This window comes from Ictidomys tridecemlineatus, chromosome 1 (assembly GCF_052094955.1).
Source record: "Ictidomys tridecemlineatus isolate mIctTri1 chromosome 1, mIctTri1.hap1, whole genome shotgun sequence".
Classification (NCBI taxonomy): Eukaryota; Metazoa; Chordata; class Mammalia; order Rodentia; family Sciuridae; genus Ictidomys; species Ictidomys tridecemlineatus.
In genome coordinates this window covers 122,894,891-122,918,349 of record NC_135477.1, presented here as the reverse complement: position 1 = coordinate 122,918,349, position 23,459 = coordinate 122,894,891, and the positions used below count along the sequence as shown (strand labels likewise).

The following is a 23,459-nucleotide window of genomic DNA, read 5'->3' as shown; positions in this document are numbered from 1 at the left end:
CTTCTTTGTCTTCACATGACTGTCTCAATTCAGCCTAACTTTTCCTTTTATTTTTATTTATTTTTTTAAGAGGGACGTTAAAACAACTTGCAAGCTGGGTGGCACAGGCCTATAACCCCAGCTCCTCTGGAGGCTGAGGCGGGAGGATCATGAGTTTGAAGCTAGTCTGGGTAACACAGAGACCCGACCTCAAAAATAAAAATAAAACAATGAAAACCATCCAATTCCAATATATGCAAACCTTTATTAAATATTATTTGCTTTCAGTGTTTGATTGAATTGTGAAACCTGCTCGTGTGGGTTTCCTTGTTCCAGGTTCTCCCAGGGCTCAGTTATGTCTGCCTCTTTCCCACGCTCCACACACCAAGGAGGCTACAGAAAATATGTGCTGAATGAATGAATGACGTGCAGTTGTCACTGGGACTGTGTCCACTTAAGATGTGAGCTCTGTGAAGCCATCCACTCCACAGAGACTAATGGAGACCCTGCTACGTCAGGTCCTGGGTTAAGCGTGATGGACATGACAGAATCAAACAGACACATGCTCTTGGAGTCCACCTTATAACAGAAAATGACCACTTAAAATTATTATATTGGGGTACTGGGGTTGTGGCTCAGCAGTAGAGTGCTCACCTAGTATGTGTGAGGTGCTGGGTTCGATTCTCAGCACCACATAAAAATAAATAATAAAATAAAGGTGTTCAACTACAACTAAAAATTTTTTTAAAAGATGTTTAAAAATTATTATGTTAGTGCCTACATAATATGGGACTCTAATAAATGTGCTAGAATAAGTCTCAAAATGACAGAAAGTTGAATTCATGTTTGTTCTAGGAAAGCTAAGAAACTGGGACAGAGAGAATGAGAGAATTGATGGGGGCTTTATTGAGATATAATTCATATATATCAACTCATATAATTCATATATCAACTCACCCAATTAAAGTATACAATCCAATAGCTTTTGGTATGTCCACAGGGTTCTACAACTATTGAGCTATTTAATTTCAGGATATTTTTAGTGTTTTACTAAAAAACTACTTGTTTTTTTTACAAGGTCAGGATGTAGCTCAGTGGTGAGTGCTTGTCTACTGTGCGTGAGGCCCTGGGCTCCATCCCCAGAGCCACAAAAAGTAACGCAAAACAACCTTTTAAAAAGTTATATTCTATTTCTCTTCTTCCCCATCTCTATGGATTTGCCTATTCTGGACATTTCATATACATGGAATGTATATGAAAACATGGAGTCCTATAAAATATGGTCTTTTGTGATTGGCTTCTTTCATTTCACATGAAAATTTCAGGATTCATCATGTTATGTTCATTCTTTTTATGGCTAATATTCCACTGTATGAATGTACCACATTTCTTTATCCATTCATCATTCAATGGGCATTTGGGTTTTTTCTACTTTTTGGCTACTATGAGTAATTGAATGAACATGAGTAGACTACTTTTATATGCTTTCATTTCTCCTGGGTATATACTTAGGTATGAGATTGTTGGGTCATTTGGTTAACTCTGCTTCACCATTTGAAGTGTTTTCCAAAAGTGATCACCATTTTGCATTTTGCCAACAACATGTGAACAATTTCTTCATATTCTTGACAATATCTATTATTGTCTACCTTTTCCATTAAAGCCATCATGATGAGCACAACATGACTTTGTGCTTTTGCCTTGCATTTCCTTGGTGGCTAAAGACGTTGAGCATCTTGCCATGTGGAGATGAGAACGTCTGTACCATTTGTGAGGCAGCTACTGGGTCCACAGCACAGCGCCTGCCTGCTGCTGTAGGTGCTCAGCGGAAAGGAACACAGCTAAGAATGAGCGAAGAAATATGCCTTGGAGGACGTCAGCTCTGACAGCCTCAACCTGTAAGGGGACAGTCGTATGAGGGAAATGTTTTGCAAAAATGAAACAATGCGTTTTCACTCCTCTCATCCCATCCCACTGCTTATACACCATGTTCCATTTGGGCTTTCCCTCTCAGAGGCTGGGCCAGGAGGCCGGTCTCCTGTAGCCAGAGAAGGAAAAGGGGAGCACAGAATAAAGAAGAGTTGGACTCAACTGCCAAGATCTGTGGAGAGACTTGCAAAATGGCTTGTGCTCCCAATTCACATAGCGAGGGCGCGGCTCGGCAGAGAGTCTGCGGAGCTCCCACTACTGTGGGGGTGTGGTGTGAGGTTCAGTCTTAAAGATCGGGTTAGAAAAGAAGGTATGATAAGTGTGTGTGTGTGTGTGTGTGTGTGTGTGTGTGTGTGTGTGGTGGGGGGTGAGGGGCCTTTGGCTTTAGAAACATCCTGATGCACTGAGGGGAGAACGTGGAGACGAGGCGGCTCTCAACGCGGGGCTGCAGCGCCAGGGTTGGGAGGGTGACGGGCGCGACGGATGGCGAGTGGGTGTGCTTTGATGCCGTTCCCACAAGATGAGATGCTGAGATATGAGCCAGAGGCTGCTGTGGGGTGACCCTACAGTGGGGTCCCGGCAAACCTTCTGGGTGGGGAAGCCAAGGCTCATGGCCAGCAAGAACTGGTCAGCCTGGGAGCGGCCCTGGGCCAGGACAGACCAGCAGTCCCAAGTTGAGTCATAAAGGACAAAGGGGTGGGCAGAACACAGCAGGCAAAGCACTCATGCCAGAGAGCGTGGGCGCCTAGAGGACCCTGTGCAGGAGCATCTTGGATCTTCTCTTCCAGGAAGAGGTTGGGTGCTTCCTCCCAACTCCTTCTGCAGCCAAGGTCAGGGGGCCACTGAGGCTGGAGCATTTCCTAACAGGACCATTTAAATCTCCCATGGGATAAGAACAAAGATGTTTCCAGCTACCTAGCAGATGAGGTCTTGTGGGGAAGCCCCCACTACAGAAAAACTAGGGGAAACCATGGCCATGTCGTGTGAGGAAGATTGTGGCACTTCCCAGGGTCCGGTCCTATGGCAGCCCCATACAGGGCTGGTGACACAGGGACGAGGTCCCATCAGCATTGCTGTCTATAGCTATTTTCAGGGACTTCTCTGGAATCAAGAAGTATGTAGGCAGAGAGTCAATAAAAAATAGTCCAAAGAGCAAGTCCTTTGTCATCTTTGGCTGCAATCCTTTCAGAAACATTTGGAAGCATTCAGATGGGCCAAGCTAAAGAAATGGCACTCCTCTCACAGTGGCACCCCCGGCTTTGGAACCTTTACTTTGTCCCAGGTGTTGTGCTGACTCTTGACATGTGTCCTTGAATCCTCCAGCAGCTCTCTGAAAATAGAAACTGTTGTCATTCATGTTTCATGAAGAAACTGGGGGCTTGTGGAGGTCTCCCAGGATCTTGTGCACACATGGAAGGGCCTGCATCTGCACCCAGGGGTGCTACCTAGAAGACCGCACCGCAGTGTGGTCCCACGAGGGCAGGGACCACGACTATCATTCACAAAGATATTTATGAGGCGTGACCCATCGTATAAGCTGTTTGTTGCCTCTCTAGTGAATAAAGTTCTTAATCAGATCATACAGAACTCGATGCCAAGCTAAGAAATTGAGCTTGGTATGTGGGCTATGAGAAATAATGGAGGAAATTCGATCAAGGGCAAGACGTGGTCAGATCTGAGGTTTGGGAGGATAAGGCAGAAGATGCTGTGGAGAGGGTAAGAAGAATAAACTGCAGAGAGAAAAAGTAGAAGCAATTTCCCCATGGATAAAGATGGAAAATTTTTTTTATTAGAGTTAAGACATTGATGAACGAGAAGGAAAATTTGATATTTAGGTCCAATCATGAGAAGATGCATGTAAGTAGTGAGGGAAACAGAATATGACCAAGTCTTTCAGCTTGGTTTACTTGCAAACATTACACTGTCTTCTCAGGGGCAATGGAAGTAGGAATGCATGGATTCTACCTTGGGATGCATCTGCAGAATGTTCCGGAAGGTTTCTTTCAGATGGTGGGAGCTACAAATCAGCACATCAGAGCAGAGGTACAGGACAGGATTTGGGAGATGTGGTGGACTCTCAAGCAGACCAGGACACCTAGAGAGAACACCATTAAAAGAGACCACCTAGGACAGGCCCCTGAAGGATGCCATACTTCCAAGGGTGACTACTATTGTTTAGATCTGGATGTCCTCCAAAGATTCATGTGTGGTAGTCTTGGTCCCCACTGCAGCAATGTTCAGAGGTGTGGCTTTGGGGAAGTGATTGGGTCCTGAGGGCTCTGACCTCCTGAATGTATTAACCCATTGATAGCTATATGGACCATGGGGAGATGGTAGAAACTGTAGGTTATTGGGCACAGTTGAGGAAGTAGGTCCTGGGAGTATGCCCTGAAAGGTATTTCTTGTCTGGAGTCCCTTTCCTTCTCTCTCCCTCTTCCTGGCCACCATGAACTGAACAGTCTTCCTCTGCCACACCCTTCTGCCCTGTCTCATCTCAGGCCAAAAGCAATGGAGAGAGACAGCCAACTCTGGGCTGAAACCTATGAAAATGTGAACCAAAATAAATCTTTCTTTCTCTAAGTTGTTTTTCCCAGGTACTTGTTGCAATTTGAAAAGCTGACTAAAACAGTGGCTAAAGGAAGAGAAATCAGTACTGAGCACTAAGCAAGTTCAGATACAGAGAAAGAAGACCCAGAAACTAGAGAGGGGAGCATTATCTAGAGTAGGATGAAAAGTCCTAGTGCCCTTTGGGGTTGGAGAGTCTATAAGAGAGTGGTAGAGATCCAGTCTCAGGTTGACCCTCGCTCCAGCTGGGAAGGATAATGGGTGAAAGGGGCCAGGGATTGTGAGGGTTAAAGAGAAACCGGAGAGCAGGAGTTTTAGATGATATCTTCCAATTGGTAAAATCAAGTCAATTAAGGACAATATTCAAGGGCTAGAGATGTAATAGTGTAGTGTTGATGCTTTCTAGTGTGAGGCCCGGTGTTCAATCCCCAGCACTGCAGAAAGACGAAAACAACAACATCCACAATGGACCACATATTCTCAGGACATTGCAACCCAGGTACAGGAGGAGATCATTCATCGGCTTTTCTAAAGTGGGTTTCGAGGGAGGAATAGGCTGGAAGAGAGCCCCAGAGGGCCGGGGGTGCCATCTTCCTTTAGTAAGCTCAGCTGTGCAAAGAAGCTGAGGGGCGAGAGGGCCACCGGGTGGATTAGGAAGGTGCATTCATCTGCTCTTCCTGGCTCTGACCAAAATACCTGACAGGAACAACTTCGAGTTGCAAAAGCTTACTTGGAGCTCACAGTTTCAGAGATGTAGTCCACAGCTGCCTCCATTGCTCTGGGCCCAGGGCCATGGCGGAACATCATGGTGGAAGAGAACACCTGGAAGAGAGCAAAGCTGTTCAGCTCCTGGCAGCCAGAAACAGAAAGAGAGAGATCCGGGAGAGTCAGGAACAAAATATAAGCCCAGAGGCACCCCCAGTGACCTCCTTCCTCCAACCGTGCCCAGCCTACACTTTCTACCCAGCATGGAAGTTCTTTCAAATTATTAATACATCAGATGAACTCATCCATGGATTAGGTTTCAGCTTGTGTCATCTAATTGTTTCACCTCTGAACATTACTGAGTTTCCTAACATGGGCTTTTGTGGGACATCTCATATCCACACCAAACTGAAGGACTTTCAGGTTGAAGGAACTGATTCAATTTGGGGGGCAAAGGGAAAGGTTCAGTGAACAACATTCTTTCCCTCTTTTTAGAGAGTTTTAAAGTTTTTTTTTTTAAATTAGAAAAATTCCTACAGTAACAGAATAGAATGTGATTTCTCATCTACCCCAATCCTTTCCCAGAAGTAATCAATTCCTCAGGTTCCTCTCTATGTGTACCCATACATATGTGATTTTAAAAAATTATGGGGTACTCAGGGCTGGGGTTGAAGCTCAGTGGTAAAGCCGTCACCTAGCACATGTGGGGCACTGGGTTTGATTCTCAGCACTGGATATAAATAAATTTAAAAAAAATAAAGATCCATCAACAACTAAAAATATTTTTTTAAAAAAGTTGTGAAATGATTCTATGTCTATTGTTCTATGGCTTTCTTTTTTTCCACTCAAAAATGCACATAAATGTCTATCTCTCGTTTTTTATAGTTGCTTGATATGACTTGGCTGTATGATTTATTTTATTGCTCTATTATTGATATGACGATATTTCCAAATTTTTGCTATTGCAAACAGCACTGCAGTGAATCTCACACATAGATCTTTGGGCATTTGTGTGAGTTCTTTTGTAGGACAAATTCTTAGTACTGGACTTGCCAGTTGCAGGGTTGGCACATAAGTGTGCTGGTTCCTGGAATGGCCTCTTGATTTATTTGTTCTCTCAGGGCTAGGAATTACAAGCACAGGGAAGGAGACATTTCCAACGGAGCTTGTAAATTGAAAACAAGACTTTAGCATATTCCAACTTGATGAATATACAGCTTTCTTTTTAATCACAATGCTACAGGTAATTGTACTGATGCATAAGTAACTCCTATTCACCTGATGAATATAGACCAAATATAAATCACTTTCAAAGAGATGACATTACAGTCTGCCCTTCTTGGTTTGATTTTTATGACCTTCTATACCTAGAGTCAATATTTGAAGAAGATTCTCATTCCTGAGGGCACATTTACACTGTTAAGATTTAACCCGAGGGAAATTTGTCTACAGATTTCAAGGAGATCAAAGGTTGATGTCCATTAACATTTTTAAAGACATGATTATATTCCTGGGACTCGGTATTTAGTATGTGAAATTATCAGATAGTTTTTTGGTGCAGAGTAGGTAAAACCCTATCTTCTTCGGGTAGAAACCATAAAAACATTCAGGAAAAACAAAGATGAAGCATAAACCACTTCTTGGTGGGGTCCCTCTGATTTGGGGGCAGCACGCTTGGCTCAGAGTGCCCTCTACTGGCCTCAGGCACCACCACTGCACCAGCCTGTATCTGGCGTAATTTCCAAAGTTTGGAAATCAACGCTAGCCCTCTAACGCTGACATAAATGAAATCTTTGACTATCTTTTGCTGTAGCCACTGTAACCCCAAGATGTCCTCTTTCAATAGTCGTGCTATATTTTCATGTTATTCATGGCTCTGCTTTCCCTTTAGGAATAATTCCTTGGTGACCACAGTGGTTTTTTTCTTAATGCCCTTTCTTAGATATGAGTTAAGCTACTGGGGTATCACCTACATTCATTAACTATTGGAAATAAGATTCATAATTTTGGATAAGCAGGAACTAGATCTAGAAGCAAACAATTTAGTGTCATCACCCACTGTGTCTGAGCTAAGCATGGCCAAGATTGAGGTCTTCTGTCCACTCTGGAAAGCTGTCAGAACCTTAGGGCAGCCATGTCTTTCCTGTATTCGTTTAGCAATATTTGCCAAGTACTACTATGTGCCAGGGAGTGTACCAGGAGCAGGTCTTAGTGGTGGACAAGATGAGAACAGTTACGCTTTCATCATTAGTGTGATAACTAGGTAGTATTTTTATTGCAAAATGCTTGGAAACTTAGGAGCATCGTAATGGTTTACTGGAGCCTCAATGATGTTCTTTCAAATTACCTGTTAATCTCTTCTGTGCAGCAGGACTACTAAATTTAACTAGGCTCATCCTCTCGCTCAGAAATGGCTTCTAACATCTTAAAAGGAACCATTCAATCCTCCAAGGAACATGCTCATAATCTGTTATGATAGGGAGGAGGAGGCAGCATGAAAGAAAACCATTTTTCCAAATAACTGTTTTCCTTGGAGCTTGGGTGGGCAGAGCTGAGGCCAGGCCCTGTTTGGATATGGGAACCTGTGGTTACCTGGCGCTATCTTCATAAACCCTGCTGGGTGAGCAGCAGGCCCGTGACCCCCTGCTCGTCCCTCACCCTGCTGTTCCTCTGGGCAGAAGAGAAGCCCCCCTTTTGCTTTCTCTCTCTATTCAGGGCTCATCTGCCAGACAGAGGGATCAAACCCTGGAAAGGCCAGCCCCAAAGAGCGGGTGCTTCCTTTCAACCAGGCCACAATATTTATGGAGTAGAAGACAGCAGACGAAAGCACTGGCAGATGAGCCAGGCAATGTCATCCAAGAGATAAGGAAATGACGCAAGGCCAAAGGCTGGAAGGAACCAAATTCCATGCAGCATCCAGTGAGATTGCACTGGTTATTTATGCCCTAACTTTTACTAAACTTCAGATGAACTTGGGGGGACAGACATTATTTCTTCTTCATTTCTCCTGGATTTACAAGCACATATTATACTTCTTTGGGAAAGTCATGCATCCTTCTAATTTACTGTCCAAAGTCCAGTGAACGACCGCTAGTTCATTGTAAGTGAAGTTGGATTTTTAAAAGGCTGTTCTCTTTCAAATCATTCCCGATTTCCAAGATCCTGGAATTAATGGGTTTGTTTTTGTTGTTGTAGTTGCACTGGGGATTGAGCCCAGGGGTGCTCTATCATTGAACTACATCCTGAGTCCTTTTTATGGTTTATTTGGAGACAGGGTCTCAATAAGTTGCTCAGGCTGGACTTGAACTTGTGCTCCTCCTGCCTCAGTCTCCCCAGTCACTGGGATTACTTGTGTGGGCCCCTGTGCCCAGTGGGTTGTATTTTATGGGTTTGCTCCATGAAAAGTTCCAAAATTTCCAATCCCTTTTCCCAAGTTACACTATTCAATTAAATCCAGTTCATTTAGTCCAACTCACCAAATATTTGTTGAGCTGAGCACTCTGTTTGAAGAAGACCTGGACACCACCCTTGGGAAATTCACAGGATGAGACAGATGATAAACAGCTCACTTCAGTCCAGAGTGGTGATCGCAAACGAGAAGGTTACACACACCACAGCACTTCCAAGCCTCTGCCCTCCTGGAGTTATGGTTTGGAGGGAGAGCCATATGCTGATCAGAAAATTGCACTAATCAAAATAGAATTTAAACTTCAACCAGTGCTCTGGAGACAAGGAAGGTGGTGCCGTGGGTTAATGTGGCATCTGGCCTGGGTATGTGGGGAGAGAGGGGTCAGAAGAGCATCTTCAAAGAAGATCTGAAAGATGGTTCAGGGTGAATTCACTGTAGACTGGTGGAACCAAGGTCCAGGCACTGGAAGGTACATGCAGAGGAACTGGAGCAGGAGGGCCATAGTGTATCCAAGGGACCAAAGCAACACTGGTATGGCTAGATCACAAGGCTGGCAAAGGAGAGCAAGTGGCCAGGCCATGAGGTCAGCAGGGTCAGACCCCCCCGTGGGAGTCTGGTTGACCTTGGCCTGCACTCCTGTGTGCTCATTTCCTCCTCTGTATAATGGGGGGGGGGTCTGAACAACACCTGCCTCGTAGTCCCTGTCTGCAAAGCACAAGGGACTATGCTGCTGGTGTCGGCTGCTGCTGTTGTCATTCTCAACTGGGGACAAGGACCTGCCCAGCCAGGCTGAATGTTACTTTTTAACCATTCACACTGGCTCTGTGGGCACAGTCCTATAGAGGTCTCAGAAACCACAGAAATTAGCATAAACTCCTGTCAAGGCAACCACTGGCTTTCTGGAGACATTCTGAATGAATGACCGGCGGGGCTGCTGACCACAGGACTCAAAAACAACCACCAAGAGTTTATCCCAAATACCCAGAAAAAAAAAAAAAAAAAAAAACCAAGACGGAGGAAGGAGGCCTGAGCCTCCGGAGAGAAGGCCATCTATAAATGGAAAATTACACTGAAGCAAAACAAATCTTATTTGATGTGAACCCATTTTTGACTCTGTCTGGAAATGCAGGGCTGAAGGAAGTGGAGGGGACAGGGAGTGAGCCGAGGTGCCCAGGATGAGGCTGCCTGACGGGGCTGGCGCAGACACGTGTGTGTGCTGTGACGGGGCCATGACAAAGGGCCACAGCCGGCTGCCAAGGTGGCCACTCCTCTGGCCAGATGAGGGTGGACCCGGGCACTCCTGGGGTGTCTGTGCTGTGACACATGCCTGGGCAGCATGTGCTGACCGGCTGGCTGAGGGCAGGCAGGGCCCTAAAGAGGTATAGGAAATGTGGGAAGATGCATGAGGAACCCTGGGGCACTTCTGTTCCCTCCAATGGGGCCATCAGTGTCATGGTCTCACAGGGCCATCATAGCATAGACTGGGACAACCCAGTCAGGAAGCACCATAAATAACCAATCAGCACTCTTCATTTTTAATATTTTGAATTACAGATAGACAGAATACCTTTATTTTGTTTATTTATTTTTATGTGGTGCTGAGGATCAGACCTAGTGCCTCACACATGCTAGGCCAGTGTTCAACCACTGAGCCACAACCCCAGCCTCCAATCAGCACTCTCCAGAGCAGCTCAGAACCGCCAGACCCAAGGCTAGTATTTCTATTTCTACAGCCCTTCCACGCCGGAGGTTATTTCTGAACATCTTCGTGTCTCATATTTCTCATGATAAGAGAACTGTGACCTTTCCATTTAAATGGCCTTCACACTCCCACCCAGAAGGGAGAGGGGCAGGGACTGAAGCCAGGAGGCAGGTAAGAAATGACAGTGACTGGGAACATGGCTGTAGTGATGCAGAGGGAAGAAGAGGCCAGGTTGGGGATCTATTTTGAAGCTAGAACTAATGAACTCGCTGAGAAATGGATTAGGCGAGGTGAAGGAGAGGGAGAGAGAAAACTGATTTTATTTGGGGGGCTGAGGCACCGGGAATATTTATCAGATTTGAAATATTTAGGAAGGAACATCTGGGGAGTTGGAAAGAGGGAATCAACAGGTCTGTTTGGGCCATAATAATTTTAAGATGAGCAGTGGACATCCAATGGAAATGTTCAGCAGGGGTGGGATGTAAGACCTGACTACATATGATTTTCCCAGGTTTACCCCTCTCGCCCATGGATTGAGATATGCTGGATTCCCAGTGGAATCTTCCAATTCTGGCTCTAAGTGTTCCCCAACTCTGTACGTTGCCTAGGTGTGTTCTCTGCCCAGGGCACTTATCAGTCTTGGCCTTTTGAGACCCTAATCATGAACCCTTCTTCCCAAATCTCCATCCTAAGTGATTTGTTCCTTGTGTCGGGGGGCTTGTCTTGTTTGTGATGCTTGTCATATTTTCTTCGCCCAAGGAGAGCTATTTCCATGCATTAACTCCTGTGCTGGCTGCTAAATTCCTGGAGTGCAGGGCTCACAATCACCTACTTATTTACGTATTTTATTTTTACAATATCTTGCATGGTATGCAGAAGTGTGCTCAGCACAGAGAAGGCTACACAGAGAAGGCTAATGTTGGATAAGGGAAGGATTGGGATATTCTAATAGGCTAATCTAATCCCAGGTAGTCAAAGGTGGAAGGTTTTCTAAACCCTAGAGGAACTGGTAGTGGCTGTGTGTGGTTCTTTGGTGTAGAACCACCGAGCACAGTGCTCAGTCTCAACTCACCTACTTCTCCCTGCATAATTCATGTGCTCACTACAGAAGCCTGTCTTTAGAAAGTCGGTAGTGTATGTTCTTTCCTAAGGGGGGAAAAAAAACTTCATATGCAGTGTTTTCATTGTCACTCTGTCACCCCACCATCAGGTTTTATAAGCCTGGACTTTGGGCCCTTTGCTTTCTGTGAATTCAGGCATTTGTGCTAGAGCACTGGATCCTGGTGTTGAGCCCCATTTGTTTTAGATCGATGCCCAACCTATAAGGCTGCATTAAGATTGGATTGATTTATTCTAACACACATTTTGCTTCATGGGGTATCAGATCACGGATGCGGAAGCGCGGAAGAAATAATGACAGGGTCAGGGCTGGGGTGGTGGCTCAGTGGTGGAGCGCTTGCCTAGCACACGTGAGGCAGTGGGTTTGATCCTCAGCACCACATATAAATAAATAAAGGTATTGTGTCCACCTACATCTAAAAAAAAAAGAAATTAAAAAATAAAAACGATGACAGGGACAGATATCAAGTGGGGGAGTCTTGGTAAGCAAGCTGACAGACAAAGTGAATGGAGACAATTAGAAATGAATAGTGACCATCCAGGGGGCTGGGGTGTGACCTGAGCTCAGGAGAGCGGGAGAGGCAAAAGAAGATTCCTGGACCAAGTAAGAGTTGGAGGCTAAGTGAAACGAACAAAGAAAGGAAAACATAAAGGGTGGGTTATAATGGGGGTTACTGAAGGCAGAGAGAGAAGAGCAGAGTCCATAACTGCAGTGTTGCTTATTGAGTGTTGGAAATGTGCCAGGCACTGGGATAAGGGCTTTGTGCGAATTGTCTTGTTTACTTATCCTGATGACCATGCTGTAGGTATTATTATTTTACTCATTTTACAACGAGGAACTTGGGGATCAGAGAGATTAAGCAAATTTCTCAGCGTCACAGAACTGGTAACTCTAAGAATTTGGGATTTTTGACCCAGTTCTGTTGAATGCCAGAGACCAGGTTCTGCAACTTCGGATATCAATGATTCAGGGTCAGTCCTTCCACCAGGCCTGCTGCAGGCCGAAGAATGAAATGTCTCAGGACACCTCAAAGATCAAGGGTGATGAGCTAAGTTGCAAGTGCAGCTCAGAAGCCCAGCTCTGAGTGAGCTGCTTGCCAGGGCTGTGAGTGCTCAGGGCAGAGGCACTCTTCCATCACCAGGGAATACTCACCCCATTGTGTCGGGGCCCCACCTAAATGTTTTTATATTGTCTGCCCTTTGCCATGAGTAATGCCACTTTCCATTTTAAGCGGGAGCTCCAGGAGATGACTGCATGAGAAGCCAGGATTTAACACTAACCTCTGCCTGGGGGATCACTCACCCACTTGTGGCCAACAGCACGGAATGCTGCTAAAAGAGCTTCTCCCCTGCCCGATCTTAAAGGAAATCTGGTTTCCTCCCTGGGATCCCAGTAGGAGCTGAGCCAGGATATCAGAAAGCTGGCTAGTTCGCTGGTTTTCCACAGGAAACTACTGTCTTGCTCTGGTCCCCTGGTGTGTGCTAAGGTCTTGACTTGTTTGTTCATTTGGCACTTGTTGAGGGCTTGCTGTGTGCCAGGCAGTCTGCTCGGCGGTGGAGATCCTGCCCAGGACGACACAGCCTTAGTTCTTGTCCTCACGAAGCTAACAGTCTAGGGGAACAAGCAGACACTAATAATAACATGTCACAAACAATAAATAAACGATATGAAATGGAAACCCAGGGAGTGTTGGGAACCACCAGCCAGAGGACTTAGGCCACACAGGTAGGAAGGCCAAGGAGGAGCTGGCTGGGTTTCTTCACTGTAAGCAGCTGAAACAGACTCCTGAAAATTAGAGAATGCCGTGTGGCTCGCAGAGTCACTGGGAAGGTCTGGTGGCCACAAATCACTCAGCAAGAATGATGTGTGTGTGTGTGTGTGTGTGCGTGCGTGTGTGTGCATGTGTCTGTCTGTGTGGGGAGTGAGGGGGAGATAGGTGGAGTGGGTAACTCTCAAATATGTGGGGTGTGGCTTTCAGATGCTGCGCAAAGAGGATGACAAATGTCCAGAACAGCAGGTAGAAATTGGGAAGGTGGGGAGGAGAACGCTGTCTCAGGATGACGTAAGACATTCTGAGTCAGAGTAGCCAAGAGGAACAGCTTATAGAGAGCTCGGGATTACTGAGGCCAGCCAGCCCTGGTGCAGCAGGCTCCTGAGGCTTCTTGGGAGTGAAATTCACTACTCCACCAAAGGCTTTGCCACCTCTGCAGGAGACCAGCCAGGTAAGCAGGAACTTCTTTTTTTTCTCCTGGGGCCAAAGGAGAGTCTCACCACACATCTGGAGATTACAGGGCCCAGGTAAATCAGAGAAATGTGCTTCACGTGCTGATTAGAAATGATGACTGCCGGGGACATGTCAGCGGGATGGTGATAAGAGCTAGCCTTTCAGGCTTTGCTACTACCATGAGCTCACATGGGGCATTTCATCTCTTCCTCATCATAAGCCTGTCAGTTTACAGATGAGCAGACTGAGGCACAAAGATGTTAAGTGACTTGGCTGCAGTCCTGTGGTTAGCAAACTGTGGTTAGCAATGTAAATCTGCTTTACTGTAATGAGGAGCCTATCGACAGACAAGACAGGGCGAGGGTCAGATGAAGACAAATGGTCACTGAGAGGGCGAAAACACTCTTTTCTACACTGAGTTCATAAAAGGGGATCGGAAGCCTTATCCTTAGCTGTCCCCTCTCTCATGGGTACCATTGGAATCTTAAGGACAGTTTTTGTTCTCTACTGAGAAATTCCAAATCTTATCTGAGGGGAAAAGCCTTGTTTTCCTTAAGAAAGCCTTGTAAAAGCAGTAAATTAAAGTATTAGCTCCCAGACTACAGCAAGGAGTATATATAGTATTTTAAAATTTATTATTTAAATAAAACTTCTCTGATTATATAAAAATACATGCTCTTCATAAAATATTAGAAAATAAAAAGAAGAAAACAAAAAACAAATTCAAGCTTACCATCCAACGATGGTAGCTGTCATATCTTGGAGGGTGTATGGTAGTCCTTATGGTGTGTGTGTGTGCGTGTGCGTGTGTGTGTATAATTTTTAGTCTCTTTTCCTGATGCATATATGTTGATATTGCCTTTCAAAATCACAGTTCTTAGTATCTTGAGTTGTTATTGTAACTGTTGAGTTCTTTCCTTTAAGGGAGAATTGTACTACAATATTTTAGTTTGCAAATCTACTAAATGAATCTCAATTAGTAGAATACATCGTGATATGGAAACAAACTGATCCATTTGAATGAGTGGACAGAAGCCATGGGGGCTTTCTGGGTGCCCTGGATACTGTGCGTGGGAAGGGGCATGTCGTTTAATTAGGGTTTGGGAGTTTGTTTTTGTTTTGTTTGATTTTGGTACCAGGGATTGAACTCAGGAATGCTCAACCACTGAGCCACATCCCCAGCCCTTTTTATTTATTATTTTGAGATAGGGTCTTGCTAAGTTGCCTAGGGCCTTGCTAAATTGCTGAGGCTGGCTTTGAACTCATGATTCTCCTGCTTCAACCTCTTAAGTTGCTGGGATTACAGCAACTGCACTTGGCAGGATTTGGTTTTTCATTATTTATGAATACTTCTAGCTGGTAAGCATTGCCTGAAAGATGTGTAGCATGATTAACCTAATCAAGCAACCCTTTACTTATTAGGAGAGATTTACAACACAACCTATGATATGCATCACATTCAGTAATATTAGCTGACAAAAAGCAGAAGACCGATGTCTAGGGCTAAGCTCCAAATGGAATGCCCATTGTGATCCCTTTTCCCCTTCACTGGCTTAGGGGACCCCACCTCTTCCCACAGCCCAGCCAAAGGCAGTGCAGGCAGGGATTCCACGTGGCCTTCCTAAGTCATTCCAAGCACCTCCTTGTGGAGCCCACGTGCCCAGGCCAACACAAAGCCAGGTCTGTTCCCCCCTCTACTGCTGTTGCTGCTGCATAACTTGGCATAACTGTGTGCCACCTACCTTCTGTCCTTTTTCCAAGCCATTAAGACAAAGTCCTCCAGATCAGAAGTCCTGTGTGTTCCTTCTTTGTAGCCCAGACATCTGTTTTATGTTGGGAGTTGAGGCCCATCCGGTGCTTGCAAGATGCAGCTGGATTTGCTGATGCAAACAAAGCTGCTGGGCTCTGAGTTTCCTGACCTTGAAATGGCCCCACAAACTATCCCCTCAGGCCTCCACAAGGACTTTGCCTCCAGTCCAAGGGAACCAGAAAATGAACTTGATTTCAGTTAATTAGGTACAGCCAACAAGGGACCAGAGCACCTGGCTCTTTCTTTCTTTCTCTGCCCGCTGGTAACCCTTCTCTCACCAGACCATTCCTTGTCCTGAAGTGAGATGTCACAGTCCAGGGCATCTACTGGGGGACCCAGGAAGCCGAGGGCTGACTGGCTCCTCTGACTGTGGTAGGTGCATGAACTTGTTCTTCCTAGAAAACAACTTCTGCTTTCCTCGGGCTTTTCTGTTTTGTTGTTCACATTTCACTGGATTTTCTTTTTACTTAAGAGAGTAAACATTTAAACAAATATCTATTTTAAAAGTCAATCGTCTCCAATGCCACCTTTTGTTCTACTTTTTAGCTCCATGAAATTAACAAGTTTCTCGTTACATATTCCATGGGCAAACAAAAGCCGGATAGTAGTTTGCATGTCGAAAATACCTCCTAAACCTGGAAGTCGCTTAATTTCTCAGGATCTCAGTTTTGTACCTGAGGAATGAGACCGGGAGTAACAGCATATACACTGTGGTCACTTTTACAATAGATTAAGCAAGAGATAAGCGAAGTACTTAACAGAGTGCAAATAAATTAGATTTCATTAGCTATCTATGTTTTGTTTTAAAATTACATTTACTTTTACAGCAACCGTCTTGTCACAAGTGAGAACCAGTTTTATAACTTCAGTAGTGATCCATATTTCCATCTGAAATGAATTTCAGTTTAAATACTAATTAAACTTTCAAAATATTCATTAAATAATGAGAAAATACATTCTAGATGCCTCTGTCTAGATTATTCAGGACAAAACATTCTGCATATGGAGAAAATAAACTCTCTTAAAAACAAAGAAAGAAACAGCATAGAAAACATAAGAAGATAAGAAAATCCAAACAAACCCCAAATCACCCAACTAACCAAATAGCAAAAATCTCAGAGCAGACCTGGACATTCACAGCCTTGAGTAGCAGGGACAAAGCAAGATAAGTCGCAATGCGTTTCACCACCATCAAGACCCATAGAAATATAGGCAATTAATCCCCATTGCCCCCCAACTTTTTTTTTTGCTCCCTACAACTTCCTTTTATTATCCTGGCCAGATATCCTCATTTTTTGAGGATATGAGCATCAATTAATATTCACTGAGCACCTAAAAGTGTATGGCCAGAGGGCATGTCTACAGCGGGACAGCTGTGCCCAGACCCAATCCCTGCCCTTGAGGACTTGAAGGGTCATCAGGGAGCCCAAGCAGAGGATGCAAATAACTCTAATTGCAGGGTAGAATGTAGAGACTGCCACAAACAGCTACAGCCAACATGCACAGGATGCCATGGAGGAAATGGATTTTGGCTTCGTAGGGATCAGGACAGGTTCAGGATAGAGGTAGCAATGGTCCCAGAGAAGCATTTGTCCTATAAAAAGATTATGTTAACTCTTGCAGGCCCCTGCAACCCGTGGGTCATCCTGAATGCCTTGCCCACTCTAGGGTAACAGCTGTTGTTTCTTCCAGCTCCTTCCCCATGAGGATCACAAAACCTCCTCCCCTGACTGACACAGGCTTAGATGGATATGGCCTGCACCAGCCCCTGATCCCACCTTGGCAAAGTCCTGTTCACCCTCAAAGGCCCCAGCTCAAATGTCCTTGGAGAGCCCCATCCTTCTTTTTGACCACTTCCAGCTACGGGTGCAGTGTCCTCCTCCAGCCACCCCTCATTTCAAAGGAGTTAGGGTCATTTTGAACCATTTCAGTTTTTCTCTTTCTTTCTTTCTTTCTTTCAACAGGGTGTCCCTAAATTAACTGAGGCTGACCCCAAACTTGGATCCTCCTGCCTCAGTTTCCCAAGAAGTTAGGATTCTTGCCACCTTACTTGGCCATTCCAGATTTTCATACTCAACTGTTTGCTTTCTAAAATGTAATATCTCATTGGGTGAAGTGATGCATACTTATAATCCTAGCTACTCTGTTTCAAAATAAAAAATAAAAAGGGCTGGGGATATAGCTCAGTGTTAGAGCAACAATGGAATCAATCCTCAGTACTGGAAAAAAAAAAAGAGAAAATGAAAAGAAAGAAAAAGAAAAAAAAAGAGTAATAGGAATAAAAAGACAGCAAAAGCAGGAAGCTGGCTTTTATTATTTGCCCCTGTGCTCCCAGAGCCTGATCAATGATAGCATTTAATAAATTTTTTTGAGTTAATTAATTAGTGATTATTATTATTATCTAGTTAAATCTTGTCTCTTCCCCAACCTTTTCATCTCTCTGTTAGGCCAGTTTGGTTTTGTGGGACCTGGGAGGGTGTCAGTGACTTCAAAAAATAAATAGAATTAATTGCATATTGATTCAATTAGTCAAAAATATTCACACTTTGGTTCAGTAAGATAATTGGAAAATTAGTATATTTGATGGGGCCTTGGTTCAGGAGGGGACCTGAGCCAGCATGCGCATCTTCTCAGCAAAATTGACGTACTACATGGGATGGGGCAGAATATCATTCCTCTCTGTCATAATCTTTTCTTTCAGTGAATATGTTTTTTTTCCTTAGCTTTATTAAAGTATAATTGACAAAAATATTAAATGTATTCATGGTATCCATCATGAAATGACTTTCTCAGTCAACCTAATTAATATACCCCTAACCTCACATGGTTATTATGTGTGTATATGGTGAGGACATTGAAGATCTACTTTGTTAGCAATTTTCAAATATATAATACATTATTATCAACTATGACAACCATGCTATACCTGAAGAATTGATTCTTTCTAACTGAAATTATACCCTTGATTAACATCTTTCCATTTCCACTCCCCAGCCCCAGGCCCTGGCAACTACCATTCTACACAATTCTATTAAGTTTGGCTCTTTTAGATTTCATATGTGAGCTCATGTGGTACTTGCCTTTCCATCTCTGGCTTTTCCACTTAGTATAATGTCCTCTATATTCATCCATGCTGTCGCAAACGACAGGATTTCCTCCTTTTTAAGGCTGCGTAGTGTTCTACAGTTTTCTTGACCGATACATTTTCTTGACTGATTCCTCCATCAGTGAATACCTAGGTTGATTCCTTATCTGGGCTATTGTGAATAATGCTGTAGTGAACATGAGAGCCAGATATCCATTCAAGATACCGACTTCAATTCCCTTGGATATATATCCAGTAGTAGGATAGCTGGATTGTATAGTAGTTCTCTTGTTGTTTGTAAAAACTCCATTTTATTTTCCAAAATGATTGAACTCGGTTACCTTCTGAGCAACAGTGTACAAAGGCTCCCTTTTCTCCAGACCTTTATCAGCACTTAATATTTTTTTATTTTTTATTTTAGTTGTTAATGGATACAGTATCTTTTTATGTATTTATTTTTATGTGGTGCTGAGGATCAAGCCCAGTGCTTCACACATGTGAGGCAAGCGCTTGGCCATTGAGCTACAGCCCCAGCCCAGCACTCATTATTTTTTTTTTTGTCTTTTTTAAAAACATCTATTCTAACAAGTGGAAGTGGTATCTCATTGTGGTTTGAGTTTGCATTTCCCTGGTGACTAGTGATGTTGAACATTATTTCATAGACCTGTTGGTTCTCTGTATATCTTCTTTTTAGAATTGTCTCTTCAGGGTTTTTTTGCCCATTTTTATTGACTTATTTGTTTTCTTACCACTGATTTGTTTGAGTTCCTTATACATTTTGGATATTAACCTCTTATCAGTATATAGTTTGCGAATATTTTCCCCCATTCTGTGGGTTGTGTCTTCACTCTTTGGCTGTTTTTGTTTTTGTTTTCTGTTTTCTTTCTTTCTTGTTTTTTTCTTCCCCTGTACAGAAGCCTTTTTAGTTTGATACAATCTCATTTGTCTATTTTTGTTTTTGTTGCCTATACTTTTGGGATGATATCCAAAAAAAATCATTGCCTGCACCAATGTCAAGAAGCCTTTCTCCTGTGTTTTCGTCTAGTTATTTTATAGCCTCAGGCCTTACATGTAAGTTGTCAATTCATTTTGAGTTGCTCTTAGTCAATGGTGTGAGTCAGCATATTTATTGAACTCATCTCAGGCGCCCAGCCTGTGCTGAACACTGGGATAAGATACACGGGGGCTTTGTCCTGGGGGAGTAGAGCCTGGAAATGGGTGAGCAAACAGCATGAGGCCTGCTCTGAGGGAGAAATTTCCTGTCTCTCTGAGGCAATGGGAGAGATGACAGCGTTGGTAGATGCCAGCCCAAGAGAAAACCAAGTTCAAAGACCCAGAGGTGAGAACAAGCTTGGGACATTTGAGATCTAGAAGTTCTCTTATTTGAGGTCACTAGTCCTCAAACCCTGGATTCAATACCAGGGAACCCCTGGGCCATTTGAGAAGAGCTTGGAGGAAGGGTGGGCCACCAGAGTGTAAGATTACAGAGAATAAAAGCTCTGTGGCTTTGCTCACCATTTGAGAATGGAATCAGAACAAAGTAGATTCTTTTTTTTTTTTTTTTGGTACCAATGATTGAAGCCAGGGGTTAACCACTGAGCAACATCCCAGCACCCGCCCCCCTCATTTTTTGAAAGTTGCTGAGGCTAGCTTTGATCTTGCAATCTTCCTGCCTCAGCCTCCTGAGCTGCTGGTATTACAGGTGTGCACATGGCACCCTGCACAAGGAAGATTCCTAACGACCATTTATAAAGTGAATAAATGAATGAAGCCCACTAGGCAGTCTCAGCTATCTCCCCTGGCATCAGCAAAACGTACACAAGCCTAAGTCCAGAGGCATCTGGAAAGCCAGGGGTCCCGTTCCTCCTCCCTGCCCCACCCCCACCAGGTTAAGCCACTCAGAAATGACACTGTCTTCTAGGCTTTGTAAATTATAGTAGCATGACTAGGAGATTTAGTTCTTGAGGACATGCTCATGCTGCTGATGGAGAGACAGTTTGTCCAGTCACCGGTGGTGAGTCGAGGACAGGATGCCAAAGCATGGAGAGCAGCCCTGAGTGCCCAACCTGGCATGACAGGCAGTGGGGGAACCCTGGCTCCCCAGCAACATGTGTCATCTACTGATTTGTCATGGTGCCTCATTTCCAAATTGGCTACTGAAGACCAATGAGCCCACAGTCCCAAAGTAGCACTACCCCGTGTGGGAATCCTATGTCTTGGTATTCAGTGGTACACTATTTAAATCCAAGTTTAGCTCATCTCCTGATTCAATGCACTGACTACATATTGCAGTCTCTCTTGGAGCAGGCTCCCGGGCCAATACTTCCAGGATATCTGAGCCATCGCTCTGAACAGTGACACCACCTCTGGCTCGTACCCACACATACCACTCCATTGAGGTCTGCAGCCTCCGACTTGGGCAATAGCAAGTACTTTTTTCTGCCTCCTGTATTCCACTCAGCAGCCAGAGTGACATTCTTAAGATGCAAATCCAGGGATGTCACTCCATAGCCTGCATTGTTCAGTGGTTTCTCACAGTCCTTCAGCTCAATGCCTGCCAGGCTTAGGGTGATCCGGCTGTCAGCTTCCCCAGCCACAGCCTTCTCTCCTCAACCAGGATGCACTTTTCAGTTCCCCAAGTGAAACAGGCTCTTTCTGGAATCAGGAATTTTGTGTACACCTTTATCTGCTACCTTTCTCTCTCCACTCACTAGCAACATGACCACCCCTTCCTCCAGGATGTCCTCCCCTCTCTCAGGCATTTGTAGGTCACTTATTACCTGCCCCCCATGGTGCCCTGGACTTTGCCACTGTAACACTGAGTTCACGCCGAATCCCTTGCATAGGGCTCTTTCTGTTCACCCACCTTGCTGAGAAGCTGCCTGTCTGCTTTCTTGCTTTCATTCTGCGGAGCAGCCAGGAAAGCGACCTTCTCTATTCCACCATCTTGAAACGCCTCTTGGGGCTCTTTCTTCTTCACTAGAATTCAAACTCCAAGAAGGCCTCCTTGCCTCTGCTTTCTTCTTTATTCCATTCCTCCTATCTGGCCCATACTAAGTTCTCATTAAATGTGTCAAGTGAATGAATGAATATTCAGATGGGTAAACAGCTGGGCGCAACTTTATCAAACCAAATAAGAGGCTGAGAGAAAACAAAACTTCATAGGACCTTACCCCCTAGCAATTCCCAGCCTTGTGACCTTCCTTACCCTGGAGGCATGAGTTCGACTTATTGCCTGTTTATGTGCTCGTCCCAGCTGATTCTTCAGAACTGTTTCTGGCTCAGCTCAGTGAAATCTGGGCCTCTCCACCAGGTACTGCCATAATCAGCAAAGCAAAGCCCCAGCAAGCCAAAGGCAGCCCAGATGCATTGGCTGCTGCTCCCACCTCCCTCACCTATGGCTGCAGAGCAGGCTGAGAAGCAGCCTCCCTCATTTTGCCTCACCCTCTGTTTTTACTTGCTTCCCCCTAGTAGCAACAAACAATAATTCAGTAAAGGAAATATGAGTAATGGAAAGAAAGAGAAAAAATAAACATATCAAAATGGGCAGTGTTCCCCGGCTGTTGCTTTTAAAGAAAACAAAGAGAGTAGATTTGGAGATATTTCAGTGACCTCCCCAAAAGGAGGAAAAAAATCAAGCTCGTCCCTCCCTTCTGGGCTGAAGTGCTTTCCTCTACCTTGGGACAGAAAAAGTTCCCCCAGACCTGGGGGTGACACACTCAAGTATGCCTCAGGGTTCCCTGTGGAGTCCGGTTGGACACACAGGTGCCCCAGCTCAGCCCAGCAGGTCAGAACCCCAAGGACAGGGACTCTGACATGATTCTTGCACCCAGGGGGTGTGAACTCAGGGTGCCAGTGCCATGGTATGTCCTGTGCCAAGGACACGAGAGGCGGCTCCAGTAGGAAGCTACTCTTGGAAATTCCAACCACAGTGCTGAAAACCTTTTCAAAGTAAACCAGACTTGGGATGTGCAGGAAAATGAATGCTGTTATATCACCTCTGGAGGAAGCAAATAAACAAATGTCTTGTTTATTTTGCTCACTTCAGTTGACACTGAACTCTACCTGTGCTAAATACAACAGAAAGGGCATTGGGCAAGACAGTGACGGTAACGCAAGTGAACTGAGACCTTAGTATGTGCTAGGTGTTTTGCATGCATTTTTCTCATTTAATCCTCCTAACCACCCTGCAAGGTATTATTATCATTTTTATCATTTTCATTCCATGGACAAGAAAAATGAGACCCAGGGAAATGAAGGAATTTGGCCAAAGCCACTCAGTAACTTATTACAGAGCCAGACTGGAAACCTGGTTTCCCCATTCTGAAATCTCTTGTCTAAACCATTATGGTCTGTCTCCCTGCCTTTCTGATGCTTATAATTAAATGTAAAAGGCATAAGAAAATCAAAAGGGAAAGTATAAATTATACAGTTTTATGTGGCAATGAGCAATCAGTCTGGGCACATCTGGTGAGTGATATCCAGTTCTGGTTCATTACCGAGCACTCTCTGTTGCAGAGTCTTAAAAGGAAAGGTTCTAACCAAAGTGGCTGTTTGCCCTCCTCCATAGAAGGGGAGAGTCAGCCTGTTTTTAGAAAAGCCCAGCGGTCCCATTCCCCAGCATCACATGGAGGAGAGCAGGAACTGTGTACATGTATTGAATTATCACACTGTACCCCTTGTAAGATAATGTGTCAATTGGAAAGAAAAAATAAGATAAGGAAAAAGAAGTAAGGATATGAGCTGCCAACAGATGTCAGAGAGGGGAAAGGAGGGCACTGCAGAGGAGGGTCAGGGAGTCTGGGGCAAAAGACGCCTTCAAACCTGCGTCAACCAATGCTGTATCAGGCATTCTGCCCCAGTAGCCTCAGCACACCTGACTTCGAGGGGCACAAATTAAGCCCATAACAGGTAGAAACTTCCTGAAATGT

The 23,459-nt window shown here is 44.5% G+C and overlaps 1 protein-coding gene and 1 long non-coding RNA gene across 8 annotated transcripts in view; one reads left to right on the top strand and one right to left on the bottom strand.

Annotated features, from left to right (window-relative positions):
• Fgf1 (fibroblast growth factor 1) overlaps positions 1 to 23,459 on the top strand; it is a 94,423-nt gene that overhangs the window by 33,626 nt on the left and 37,338 nt on the right. Inside the window, exon 1 of one of the 6 annotated variants that reach the window (XM_040271870.2) lies at positions 13,487 to 13,631. The exons of the other annotated variants lie outside the window; for them this stretch is intronic. The gene's annotated coding sequence lies outside the window, so the exon portion shown is untranslated. Of the gene's footprint in view, positions 1 to 13,486; positions 13,632 to 23,459 lie in introns of those variants that run through there. 6 annotated transcript variants of the gene reach the window in all.
• Positions 225 to 21,938, bottom strand: LOC120885261 (uncharacterized). Of its 2 annotated transcripts, none has more exons than XR_013437919.1 (4): positions 21,395 to 21,938; positions 5,204 to 5,295; positions 3,874 to 4,003; positions 225 to 3,238 (listed from the first exon to the last, which is right to left on the bottom strand). It is a non-coding gene; the product is annotated as an uncharacterized LOC120885261 (long non-coding RNA). The 2 variants fall into 2 exon arrangements; XR_005727749.2 differs by lacking the exon at positions 21,395 to 21,938 and adding an exon at positions 15,376 to 16,277.